We start from the raw sequence: 14,588 nt of genomic DNA on the forward strand, positions 1-14,588 counted from the left end.
GAGCTGAAGTCAGATGCTTTATTGACTGAGCCACCCAGGTACCCCTGAACTTAATATTTTAAATAAAGTATAATTCAAGTTAAAACGTATTGAATGTTAAAAGAAAAGTAAATTTCCATGTTAAAATTCATAATTCACAAGTGAAAATGTAATTAATTTCCATCAACGTTATAGACTACATAACCCAGAATTTATTTCTATGAAGGAAAAGGTACAAAAGATGCAATGTAACATATGTAGAAATATACTAATACTAGGAGAATCACCCCAAAACAATCAAGTGAACAATAATAGCAAAAAAGCAATGGTAAAAAAGACATAAATGTAATCAATAAAATATATTCAGTAGCTACATATTAACCTTACTTCTGATATTCGAGAATATACTTCCTTTTCAACAAAAAGAAGATATCCTTTGTGGAAAACACTGCTGGTAGCCTAGCCCACATCCTTTCTCACATTTATCCTACTTCATTTCCCATAATCTCTTGTACTTGGTGGTGACCATATGCCCCAATACTGGTCAGTAAGTTTTAAGGGAAATTTGTTTTGAATTTCCAAGATATTCTTATTGCTGTAGAATAATTTTGTTCTTGTAATTTTCCCTAGGAAAAAGCCTAACTTTAAAAAAAAAAAAAATCTCACATTTACTTTTTTTTTTAGAAGCCTGAAGTTACAGGAACCATTATAATAACAGAGAAATAAATGACATAATTAAGAATGTTAGAGTAAAAAGGTGGTAGAAGGCTCCAATATTTGCAACGTTAAGAAGCCTCCCACCTGCTCTAGACCACCTACTTCAAGAAACATTTTGTCATGTGAGAAGAAAAAAATCTCTTTTTGTTTAAGCCCTTCAAGTTGAATGTGTGTTTCTTGTGCTGTAGCCATGGTGTTAAATAATAGTGGTTATAACTATATCTTCCTTCTCTTTGTAGATATTCAACTTTATATATATTAGTTTAGAAAACACAGTAACTTTAATAAAACTAGAAGTTCTAAGAAACACCAGTTTTCAGTGAAATTTTTGTAGTAAACTCCCTTCAGTTATAACACTAATATTTTCATTGAGATGTCAGTCCTCAGTTTTGAAGTGAGTTTTCTGCTTCTGAAGTAGTAGGGGTATTAAAGGTGCCCTTTGCTTTTCCTCAAAACTGTGAATTACTAAATAAGAATTTGTTTACACAGTTGTTCATCTTGGAAAATTAGGTTTTCATGAACTATATTGAAAATTAACATCAATATAGTAGGGGCTAATTACTTTTTTAAAATATATAACTTACTACTGTAAGTAACTCTTTTACTAATTCTTTCCAGAATATTCCCTGAAGTATTTATCCTCTTCATTAAGGGTTCTTCAAATCTGGCAGAGAGGACTAGGTAGCAAAATAAGAGATGATACTTTTTTTCTAATGCCTAAATAATTATATTGTGAAAATAAAGTTTAATTTCAGTCTAATTCAATATTCAAATACATACTAAGATCTGCTTGAAATGATAATTGCTTAACATATGAGTTAAATGTATTGTTTCGTTTTATATAAAACAATGAAAATCTAAAATTTCTATTTGTTCTTACACCTCAGGATTCTTCCCTTATCTGGTTTATTTCCTATATTAAAGTCAAAACATAAGAACTAAGGGTTATGCTTTAGCAAAGACTATCGGTGGAGAGTAGTTTTAGATACTAACAAACTTAAAAGGTTTTCTCTACAAACTTTTATCTACTTTATATAGCTGATACAATTAAAATAGAAATAAAAAGGGGAACAGATTGAAGCGGAATTACAACAGTGGCGGGAGTCACAGCATATTTTGACTAAAGCATATTATCCTATCAGGGTTGAAATTGTGAGCATAAATGATAGCAAGATTGAAGAAAAATTTCTAGCAGTTGCGAAGATATTGGGATTTAAGTAGACTTCAGCAATTCGGAAGAGAGAGAAATTGAGTTACACATGGCATACATTGAAATACATTAGGCTTTGAGAAATGGAGATTACTTAGGACTTGTGAAAGAAAATTGAAAACTATAAAATCTATTGAGAGTATAACATTCTATTCAGTGTGGAGAAAATGTTTAAGATTACCCTGAATATGTCTTGAGTTTGGTGAATAATACATATCTCAGCATTTTAGTGCTCTTAAAAAAAAAAGAAAAGAAAAGAAAAAAGAAGAAAGAACAGTGGAGAAGCACAGATATGCCACTTGCAAATAAAATGAAATTTCAATTTCTCTTTATATGAGCATATTTCTGTTTGTTTAATTAATGTAAGAAAAAAGATGCCAAGAACTTTTTTCTTTGAAATCCCCATCCCTCCTCCAAAGTATTGCATAAATTTATATTCAAATATACTAATAGATTTTGATGACATTTAAGATCATGAAAGTCTGAATATATCAGCTGAGACTAGAGTCCTTTTCCGCAAGCATTCCTGCATTAATTCATCACATATTTATTCAATTTCTACACATCTGTATGCTTGGGATACGTCTTTAAGCAAAGTAAATGAAGACTTATATAACCTTATTCCTCTTTTATAATGAAAGAACAGAACAGACATATGGCAAGAAGAAATAGACAATAAATAGTAAATAGTAAAAGTTAGCAATGTATATAGTATACATGAAGTTGATAAAATCTTTGGTAGAAAAAGTAAAACATGCAAGAGATATTAGTATGTTGTTAAGTATTTAATTCACTAGTAATTTCATTTATTTTTCTCTTAGAAATAAAGACACATGGATTATAGCAGTTCCAATGATATCAATACCATGACAACAGAACACCTTCTCCAAAAACAAACAAACAAACAAACAATCTCTCAGTAAACACTAAGATGACAACTGAAATAAAATTGAGAAGACAGTGATTGGGCTTGTTTGAGGAGAATGTGATTTAGGATGAAGTAGATATTTACTGTTCTGTCAATAATTTGATAACACATTATTCTAAAGTTGCTGGGAGCCGCACTGGCCTCTCTGATGGTAGTCACAGCAAGGAAATGGCAGTGTTTGCAGCTCCTGCTGTGAGAAACAAAAACTGGTATCTCCTGCTACTACTGGCTCATATTAGAAATGAGCCTGCTGGTATTGACCAGGCCTCACAATATTCCATATCAGACCCATATTCCGAACACAGATACCACATAAGGAAAAGCATGTTCCTGCCTTTACAAAAGAGATTTTAGATGAGAGCTCTGTGGGTGACTGTCAAAAGCCTCTTCCTATGGGCCTTGCATATCAAAGACAATTGAGCCTGGCCCCAAGACAAAGAGCCTAATTTAGAGTTTAGGAACAAACAGGGGTAAAACTTAACACGTACAGCTTCTTCTAACTGATGATGTATGGCAGTCCCTTCCCAAAGGCATACCATCTGCAAACATCCTCCCTTACAGGTGGCTGGGATGAGGATAGAAAAGAGTAGCTAACACATAACCCAAAAGCAAAAGGCTAACACCTTTCGGGCTCCCGTGGTGGTCACACATTTAGCATCAAATAGGTTTTCACAAACTAACCAGTTCAAAAACATTCATCCTCTTGAGAGCCAAACAGAATAATTCCTAGCCTAACTATTTACGGCTTAACATATATATGTCATCCTATTTTTTCATTAAGAACATCCTGTTATTTCCTTAGTTGTACAATTCAACTTCACTATGATTGAGGTAATTCACAAAAGGCTTCCCATTGTAAAAATTCCTTTTTCTGATCTCATGTTGTTCTTGAACCTTTAAATAAAGACACCAAAACCGACAGGTCAGAGATGTCTGCCTGGTGATCAGAAAGAATCTCGGGGCTCTCTCACTCTCTCTCTTGCCGACGCCATCCATCCTTCAGGGACCCCTGGACCTGTCGGAGCAGGCCTCCGACATAAAGTGGATCGAAATTGCAGGCACCAGAACACAGATAACCACTTAAAGTATATTTTATAATAAGACAAAAGTAGCCTCAAAAACTGTGTCCTGAAACTGACTAAAAGAAAAAGATGGGTACTCCTATATAATGGATCAGCAGAGTATTGAAGAACCACACACATGGTTAATTAAAGAATCTAGATTACACTAGTGAATTATTCCTAATGAACATTGATTGCAAAGGAGGTTTCTGTCTATCACTATATTTATTTTTTAAGACAAAATGCTGTTATGAGTATAGGGAGTTTATTGAAGTATGCTGTATCTGATAAGTAACTGACATTTCAAAAATGAGACATGCCATTCAAAAGTTTTAAGTCAATGAGAGAAAAGAGCTCACCTTAAATCTGAAAAAGCACATTGGATTTTTCAAGAAAGTAATTTATAAACACATCTTAGCTACTATGATGTTTTCACCATTGCTAATGAAATGCTTTTGTAGTAGTCTGCAAAATTCTTCTCTAGCAAATGTTAGATTATCAAGTCCTATGAGTTTAAGCATAAAAGACATAGAGTTGTATGATTTCATAAAATAAAAGAGGTAATCTGACTGGTTCTATCATTACAGAAATATAGACTTATCTTAAGTTATTAAAGTTATTTCTTTGTTGTAAAGCTATACTATTTTAACAAAAGAAATAAAATATGTGTAGAAAGTATTTTTTACAATAATACTTCCTTCACGATTAGTTTTAATGCAATATATTTACCAAGTGAATTAAATGTAAAACAGGATTAGAATTTATTTTAAATTATTTGAAAATAATGGTGCCATTAATCTGTTTGATGTTTATAAGAAATTATTTTAAAGAATAATGTGATTATCTTGATTATTTTGTAATCTTTTATACATTTTTTTCTTTTTATTTTCTTTTTGTTTTGTTTTGTTTTGTAAGTAAGCTGGACACCCAACTTCAGGCTTGAGCTCATGACCCTGAGACCAAGAGTGTCATGATCTACCAACCAAGCCAGATTTGTGCCCCTCTTGAAATCTTTTAAAATCAATTGGCTCAATCGGTTGCATCTGACTTTGGCATAGGTCATGATCTTGTGGTTACTGAGTTTGAGCCCTGTCTCAGGCTCTGTGCTGACAGAGCTCTGTATCCCTCTCTCTCTGCCCCTCCTCTGCTTGTGCTCTGTCTCTGTCTTTTAAAATAATAAACATTAAAAAAAACTCTTTAATAAAATTAATTTTAAAAATACCCAATTTCCAATTTCATTAATTTTGTATTTATTTATTTATTTACTTCTCTATTTATTTGTTTGTTTGTTTTGAGTAAAGTTGAGACACAATGTTACACTAGTTTCATGTGTACAACTTAGTGATTTGACAAGTTTATACATTATGCTGTGTTCACCACAAGTATAGCTACATTTGTCCTACAATGTCACTATTACAATATCATTGACTGTTTTCCTTGTTCTCTGCTTTTTATTCCTGTGGCTTATTCATTCCATAAATGAAAGCCTGCATCTCCCTCTCATCTTCACCCTTTTTGCCCAACTCTCCACCTCCCTTTTCTGGAAGCCAGCAGTTCTCTGTATTTATAGTTCTAATTGTTTTTGTTTATTCATTTTTTAAGATTACATTTATGACTGGGATCATGGTATTTCTCTTTCAGTCTTATTTCACGTAACATAATATCTCTAGGTCTATCCATATTGTCTCAAATGACAAGGTCTCATTTTATATGGCTGTGTGTATTATGCTAGTGTGTGTGTGTGTGTGTGTGTACCATATTTTCTTTATCCATTCATATACTGATGGACACTTAAGTTGCTTTCATGTCTTGGCTATTGTAAGTAATACTGCAATAAACATAGAAATGCATGTATCTTTTAAGTTAGTGCTTTTATTTTCCCTGGGTAAATATCTAGTGGTGGAATTATTGGATCATATGGTATTTCTAACTTTAATTTTTTGAGGAACCTCTGTATTATTTCTCATAATGTCTGTACCAGTTTAAAGTCCCACCAAAAGTGCATGAGGGTTTCTTTTTCCCCAAATCCTTATCAATAGTTTTTGTATTGTTTCTTTATTTTAGCCATTCTAACAAGTATAAGGTAATATCTCATTGTGGATCTGATTTGCATTTCTCTGATATAGGTGATGTTTAACATCGTTTTATATATCTGTTGGCCATCTATGTTTTTCTTAAAAACTGTCTATTCAGGTCCTCTGCCCATTTCTAAATCAGATTACTGGTTTTGGTATTGAGTTGTGTTAAGTTCTTTATATATTTTTGTATATTAATACCTTACAGGATATACCATTTGTAGTTATCTTCTCTGATGCAGGAGAAGGTTCATTCCATAAATGAAAGCCTGCATCTCCCTCTCATCTTCACCCTTTTTGACCAACTCTCCACCCCTCCTTTCTGGAAACCAGCAGTTCTCTGTATTTATAGTTCTAATTGTTTTTGTTTATTCATTTTTTAAGATTACATTTATGACTGGGATCATGGTATTTCTCTTTCAGTCTTATTTCACGTAACATAATATCCCTAGGTCCATCCAAATTGTCTCAAATAACAAGGTCTCCCTTTGTTTTCTCAATAGTTTACTTTGCTGTGCAAAATGTTTTTATTTTATAGTAGTACTGATGGTTTATTTTTTGTTTCCCTTGCCACAGAAGACATATCTAGAAAAATGTTTCCATGCTGATATCAGAGAAATTTCTGCCTGTGTTCTCTTCTAGGATTTCTATGGTTTCAGATCTCACAGTTAGGTCTCTAATCCATTTTGACTTTATTTCTGTCTATGGTGTTAGAATGTAGTCCAGTTTCAGCCCTTTACATATAGCTGTACATTTTACCCAAAAGCATTTATTGAAAAGACTGTCTTCTCTCTCTTGTATATTCTTGCCTCCTTTGTCATAGATTAAGATTTATTTCTGGGGCCTCTACTTTGTTCCATTGACCTATGTGTCTATTCTTGTGCCAGAGCATTACTCATAGATTACTACAGCTCTGTAGTAGGTCTTGAAATCTGGAATTGTGATACCTCGACTTTCATTCTTTCTCAGGATTATTTTGGCTATTCAGGGTCTTTGTGGTTCCATACAAGTTTTAGTATTATTTGTTCTAGTTTTGTAGAAAATGCTTTTTTTTTTAATGTTTTATTTATTTTTGAGACAGAGAGAGACAGGGCATGAACAGGGACAGGGCAAAAAGGGGGGAGGGGGACACAGAATCTGAAGCAGGCTCCAGGCTCTAGCTGTCAGCACAGAGCCTGATGCGGGGCTCGAACCCATGAACTGTGAGATCATGAACTGAGCCGAAGTTGGACGCTTAGCCGACTGAGCCACCCAGGCGCCCCTATTGGTATTTTTTTTTAATGTTTATGGTTTTTGTTTTTTTTTTTTTGAGAGAGAGAGAGAGAGAGTGCATGAGCATGGGAGGAGCAGAGAGAGAGAGAGGACAGAGGATGCAACGCAGGCCCTGTGCTGACAGCAGTGAGCCTGAGGTGGTACTCGAACTCATGAGCCATCAGATCATGGCCTGAGTTGAAGTTGGATGCTCAACCAACTGAGAAATCCAGGGGCCCAATGCTATTGGTATTTTAACAAGGATTGTATTGAATGTGTAGATTGCTTTAGGTAATACAATATTATTTCTTCTAATCCATGAGCATGGAATATCTTTCCATTTGTTTGTGTCATCTTCAATTTCTTTCATTGGTGTTTTATACTTTTCAGAGTACAGGTCTTTCACCTGTTTGGTTAAAATCATTCCTAGCTATTTTATTCTTTTTGGTGCAATTGTAAGTTTTTTTTAATTTTATTTTTTATTTCATCTTTTAAATTTCTCTTTATGTGACCCCATTGTTACTGTATAGAAATGCTGCCTATTTCTGGATATTAATTTTGTATCCTGTCCCTTTTGTGAATTCCCTTTTCAATTCTAGTAGTTTTTTGGTAGAGTCCTCAGAATTTTCTATGTCCAGTATCAAGTTGTCGACAATTAGTGAAAATGTAAATCCTTCCCTACCAATATAGGTACTTCTTATTTCCTTTCCTTTTCTGATTTCTGTGGCTAGGACTTCCATGACAATGTTGGATAAAAATGGCCAGGCTGGACATTCTCATCTTGTCCCTGACCTGAACAAGAAAGCTCTCAGGTTTTCACCATTGAATAAGATGTTAGCTATGGGTTTTACATATGTGGCCTTTATTATGTTGAATTGTGTTCTGTCTAATACCACTTTGTTGAATGTTTTTATCATGAATGGATGTTGAATCTTGTTAAGTGCTTTTTTTCTTCATCTATTGAGGTCTTATAATTTTTATTCTTTATTTTGTTGATATGGTGTATGGCATTGATTGATTTGCAAATATTAAGCCATCCTTGCATCTCAGAAATAAATCCCACCTGCTCTTGATGAATGACCTTTTTAATATACTGTAGGTGGTTTGCTATTTTGTTGAGGATGTTTACTATGTTTATGAGGGATATTGACCTATAGTTTTCCTTTTTTAAATAAAAGTTTATTGTTTATTTATTTCTGAGACAGAAAAACACAGCATGAGCAGGGAAGGGGGAGAGACAGGAGAACACAGAATCCAAAGCAGGCTCCACGCTCTAAGCTGTCAGCACAGACCTCAACATGGGGCTCAAGTTCACCGCTAGATCATGACCTGAGCTGAAGTCGGATGCTTAACCAACTGAGTCACCCAATTGCCCCTATAGTTTTCTTTTTCATGGTATCTGTCTGTTTTTTTTGTTTGTTTGTTTCAGAGTAATGCTGCCCTCATAGAATGTATTACTATATAAAGTAATTATTGATAGCTATTTACTTATTGCCTTTATTAAATTATTATTCTTTCCTTTTGTATTTCTTTGTTCATTTCTTCTTCTCTTGCTCTCTTTCCTTGTGATCAATGAACATCTATAGTGTTTTGTATGGCTTTCTTACTCTTTTTATTTGTATATCTATAATAGATTTAGGGTTGTTATACATCTCATATATAACATCCTAAGTTATATAGCAATTCATATTAGTTTGATGGTCTAATTAAGAATATATTAAGTTCAAATGCATTCTTTAAAAAAATCATCTTTCTTTTTTTTTTCTCTTTCCCTTCCCTTTTTTACTCCTTTCTCCACTTTTTGTATGTATTGTCATATTTTAAATCTTTTTATTCATAGTTTTCTTAAGTCTAATAATGGTCATTTCTTTTCCATTTAAAGAACTTCCTTTAACATTTCCTATAAGGCTGATGTAGGGTGATAAACTCATTTATCTCTGAAAGTCTTCAGACCTTCTCCTTCAAATCTAATGATAATCTTCCTGGGTAGAGTATTCTTAATTGCAGGTTGTTTTTTTGTGTCCCCCAACCCACCCACTTTTAGCACTTTGAAAATACCATGCTGCTCCTTACTGGCTTTTAAAGTTTCTGCTGAAAAATTGGTTGATAGCTTTATATGTTTTCCCATGTAGGTAATTTTTTGTTTCTCTCTTGCTGCTTTTAAGATTCTCTCTATATCATTAACCTATTTTAATTATCATGTGCTATGGTGTGGATATCCTTGGGTTAATCTTGTTCAAAACTCTCTGTGCTTCTTGAACCTGGATGTCATTTATCCCACCCTACTAGGGTGGTAAGGTTTTGAATTTTTATCTTTTTTCAAAGTTTGTTTATTTGTTTTGAGAGTGAGAGATAAAAAGAGAGAAAACAAAGACTGGTGGAGGAGGGACAGAGAGAGAGAGAGAGAGAGAGAGAGAGAGAGAGAATCCCAAGCAGGCTCCATGCTGTCATTATGGATCCCAACACAGGGCTCAAATTTAAGAACTGTGAGATCATGACCTGAGCCAAAATAGAGTCAGATGCTTAACTGACTGACTCACCCAGGTGCCCCATTTATTAATTCTTAAAATAAGTTTTCAATACCTTTCTCTCATCTTCTTCTGGGACTCCTATAATGTGAATGTTTGTTCACTTAATGTTTTCCAAGATATCTCTTAATCTATTCTTTCTTTTTGCTGCTCAGTCATTTGCTTTCCACTACCTTGTCTTAAGTTTGCTGATTCATTCTTCTGAATCAGCTGATCTACTATTGATTCCCTCTAGGTTTTTTTTTTTTTTCCAGTTATTGTATTCTTCAATTATGATTGGTACTTTTAAATTTTCTCTTTTTATTAAAGTCTCACTGAGTTCTTCCACTTTCCCCCAACCCAGTATCTTTATGACCATAACTTTAAATTCTTTATCAGACATATTGATTATCTCTGTTTCATTTAGTTCTTTTTCTGAAGTTTTTACTTGTTTTTGTTTTGTTTTTGTTTTTTGCTTTTCTTTTCTTTTTCTTTTCTTTTTTTTTTTTTTTTTTGTCTTTTTTTTTGTTTTTCTATTTGTTTTTTTGGTTCCTAAAGTGGGATTTTTATTTCATTTTTTCCAAATTTTTATTTAAATTCTAGTTAGTTAACATATGGTGTAATATTNTCTGAAGTTTTTTCTTGTTTTTGTTTTGTTTTTGTTTTTTTCTTTTCTTTTTTTTTTTTTTTTTTTTTTTTTTTTTTTTGAGGCATATACTTCTGTCTCCTAATTTTGCTTTACTTTCTGTGTCTGTTTCTATAGATTAGGTGAAATGACCACTTCTCTTAAATTGGAAGAAGCAGTCTTATGCATGGTGTCTCTCTTGCCAATTATTTGTGTTTGGTGATTTTTGCTGACTGGCTGGAGTTGGGTTGTATATACTCATTTCTCTTTTAAACCATAGCCATGTCTCTGTCTCTCTTGCTATTCTGATGATGTTTTCTACATTTTTGGTTGTTCACTAGCTGTTCAGTCAAGAGGAACAGCTTGTTCTTCAAGAGGAATTGTTCTATTAATAGGTGTAATTTGGTGTGGTGTCCTTTGTTCTTCAAGAGGAATTGTTCTATTAATAGGTGTAATTTGGTGTGGTGTCCTTTGTTCTTCAAGAGGAATTGTTCTATTAATAGGTGTAATTTGGTGTGGTGTCCTTTGTTCTTCAAGAGGAATTGTTCTATTAATAGGTGTAATTTGGTGTGTTGCATGGAGGAGGTGAGTTCAGGGTCTTCCTACATCACCATCTTAACCAGAACTCTTCCAATTATTTTAAAGCTATAACACAGTATACAGCATGGTCCAGTATATGATGTTTTAGGAAGAGCCAAAGTATACCCTTAGGGACTTTGCAACTGCAAAACACACATTTGATAGTCTTATTCTCCAATATGCAAATCAAATGTATTTTTCAAGACCACAGTGATATCTCTGCTTCTTCTGAATAGATATTCTGGTGTATATTAACTTCCTCTTTTTTTGAGATTGTAGAAAAAAAAATCCCTACTCTTTTATGACATTAATCACATTTTTTATGGTAAAGGGGTTATTTTGTTGATGTTTGATGAATTCTTTCATTTTATTACAAATCCCAAAACAATAAAAAAATGGACAAATGCAGTAGTATACAATTTACTGAAAAAAAAAATATGCAGCATATGAACAAGTTTCTTAGGAAAATCAAATCCTGAGTAAAAGAATGAAGAATAAAAATTGAAGGCATACTGTTTTGTTTTTATTACCACAGATGTGAAAGTTTTTAATTCCTTGTACATATATTCTGCTGGGGAAAAAAAGAGAATGAAAGAAGGAAACAATCATTTTGAGTGCAATTTGACAATATCAGATTTTTTTAAATGTACATATTTTTATGTGGCCATTTCATTTATATAATCTACAATTATATTTAGAAACATGATTGAAAATTATCATGTAAAATTTTTGTTATTTTACTATTATTCGCTGGTAGTAATATCCTAGAATGGACCTAACGGTTTTGTAGTCATAGTCTGGCTTAAAAACTGTAATACCTATAGTTGTAATATTAGGGATTGAAACAAATAGGATTCCTGTACTTTTATACTGATATTGAAATATGTAAAACATATTCTAAGAAAATAGAAAAGTATACACACATATACATATAAAGAGTATATATAATGCTCATATAATTAAAAGTTGTTTGAAAGATAAGATTATATGCTTTGGATATTTCTAGGTGGTTCACAAGAAACTGAATACTAACTTCCTGTGAGGAAAGACTGTAGGTTTATATATGCAACTTGGTTTATTTAGAGGTATTTTTATCATTGTTTTTTTGTATAAAATAAAAGATATTAGAATAAAGGTTACTTGTGTTAATTTATACAATAAAAAAATTCTTTTGAAACAAAGAAATGGCTATAAAATATAGATGTACCTGAATTTTTTTTTTTTTTCAGGAGTAGAGTTTAGTGATTCGTTACTACGTATAACACCCAGTACTCAGTCCAACAAGTTTCCTCCTTAATGCCCGTTGCTGGAGTCCAGCTCCGGCTGGATCCAGGGGTCCCTGAAGGATGGATGGTGTCAGTGAGGGAAGGAGTGAGAGAGCTCCGAGAATCTTTCTGATCACCAGCCAGGCATCTCTGTCCTGTCAGTTTTGGTGTCTTTATTTATAGGTCAAACATTAACATGGCATCAGAAAATCGAATGTTTACAATGGATAGTTCTCTGTGATATGTTTTTGGAAAATGTACAGAAACAGGTTTTACAGAAGTATTCTTGTAGAACTGCCCCAATTATAGTGAGGTTGAGTAACTAAGAAAATAACAGGGTGTTCACATTTTAATAACACTAAGATTAAGTCATAGATTTGTAGATACTCTTATCCATCCTCATCACAGCTGCCAGTGTAAGGGGAGGTGTTTGTGGAATGTAGGCCTTAGGGAAAGGGCTGCTATACATCATCAGTTAGCAAAGGTATATGTGGTAACTTATGTTCTGCCCTTATCTGTTCCTTCTCCCTAAGTTAGGCTCTTTGTCTCCGGGAAGACTTGATTGTCTAGTTATATTCTTTATGGCACCAGAGAGCCAACCATACCTTCAAAGAGTTTAGTTCATTTCCAATACATAGAATAGCCTCTTTGAGTGTTTTTTTTTTTAATATTTTTATTTATTTCTAGGAGAGAGAGAGAGAGAAAGCGTGAGCAGAGGAGGGTCAGAGAGAGAGGGAGACACAGACTCTGTAACAGGCCCCAGGCTCTGAGCTGGCAGTCAGCACGGAGCCTGATGTGAGGCTCGAACCCACAAACCGCAAGATCATGACCTAAGCAAAAGTCGAACGCTTAACCGACTAAGCCACCCAGGCGCCCCCCTCTTTGAGTGTATTTACTTTGTGTCTAGTTTTATGATTTCTTGAATAGCTAGGGCATGAGAGATTTTTGGTTAGCTGATTTACATGTTGAGCTGTATGAACCTCTTGGACTAACCAACGGTAGAAACAGAATTGTACATGTAAAGGCCAATCTTTTATGAGTAAGGGTCATTCCCCTGTTCATAGCTCAAGGGAAAGTATGGAGTGCATATGCCCCTTTGAATCAGCATTTTAATAACCTTTGGATAATTTTCTAGTAGTGCAAATGCTTGGTCGTAAGGTAGTTCTATTTTTAGTTTTTTGAGAAACCTCCATATTGTTTCCAGAGTGCCTGTACCAGTTTGCATTCCCACCAGCCATGGAAAAGAATTCCCCTTTCTCTGCATTCTTGGCAACATCCACTGTTTCCTGAGTTGTTAATTTTAGCCATTCTGACAAATGAGGTGGTTTCACTTTGTGGTTTTGATTTGTATTTCCCTGATGATGAGTAATGTTGAGCATCTTTTCATGTGTCTGTTAAACATTTGGATGTCTTCTTTCGAAAGTATCTGTTCATATCTTTTACCCATTTCTTCATTGGATTATTTGTTTTTTGAGTGTTGAGTTTAATAATTTATTTATAGAGTTTAAGTATTAATGCTTTGTCTGATATGTCATCTTCAAATACATTCTCCCATTTTGTCAGTTGCCTTTTAGTTTGTTTATTGTTTCCTTTGCTGTGCAGAAGCTTTTTATCTTGATGAGGTCCCAAAAATACATTTTTGCTTTTGTTCCCCTTGCCTGCAGAGACATGCCAAGTAGAAAGTTGCTGTGGCTGAGGTCAAAAAGGTTGCTGCTTGTGTTCTCTGCTAGGATTTTGATGGTTTCCTGTCTTACATTTAAATCTTTCATCCATTCTGAATTTATTTTTGTGTATGGTGTAAGTAAGAAAGTGGTCCAGGTTCATTCTCCTGCTTGTTGCAGTCCAGTTTCCCAACACCATTTGCTGAAGAGATTGCCTTTTATTCCATTGGATATCTTTCCTGCTTTGTTGAAGATTAGTTGTCCATACATTTCCATGTCCATACCTGGGTTCTCTATTCTGTTCCATTGATCTATTTGTCTGTTTTCTTTTCTTTTGTTTTGTTTCTGCCAGTACCATACTCTTTTCATGATTACAGCTTTGTAATACAGCTTGAAGTGTGGAATGCTGATGCCTCCAGCTTTGGTTTTCTTTTTTAAGATCGCTTTGGCTATTTGGGGTCTTTTCTGGTTCCATACAAAGTTTAGAATTGTTTGTTCTAGCTCTGTGAAGAATGCTGGTGTTATTTTGGTAGGGGTTGCATTGAATGTGTAGATTGCATTTTTAACATTATGTGTTCTTCCAATCCATGACCATGGAATGTTTTTCCATTTCTTTGTGTCTTCAATTTCTTTCATAAGCTTTCTATATGTAAAACTGCTGATTTTTCTGTTTCATGTATACAAGAGTAATCAAGCTTTCTTTTTGATTTAGTATTGTTAAATTTTTCCA

This window comes from Crocuta crocuta, unplaced genomic scaffold (assembly GCF_008692635.1).
Source record: "Crocuta crocuta isolate KB4526 unplaced genomic scaffold, BGI_CrCroc_1.0 scaffold21, whole genome shotgun sequence".
Taxonomy (NCBI): domain Eukaryota; kingdom Metazoa; phylum Chordata; class Mammalia; order Carnivora; family Hyaenidae; genus Crocuta; species Crocuta crocuta.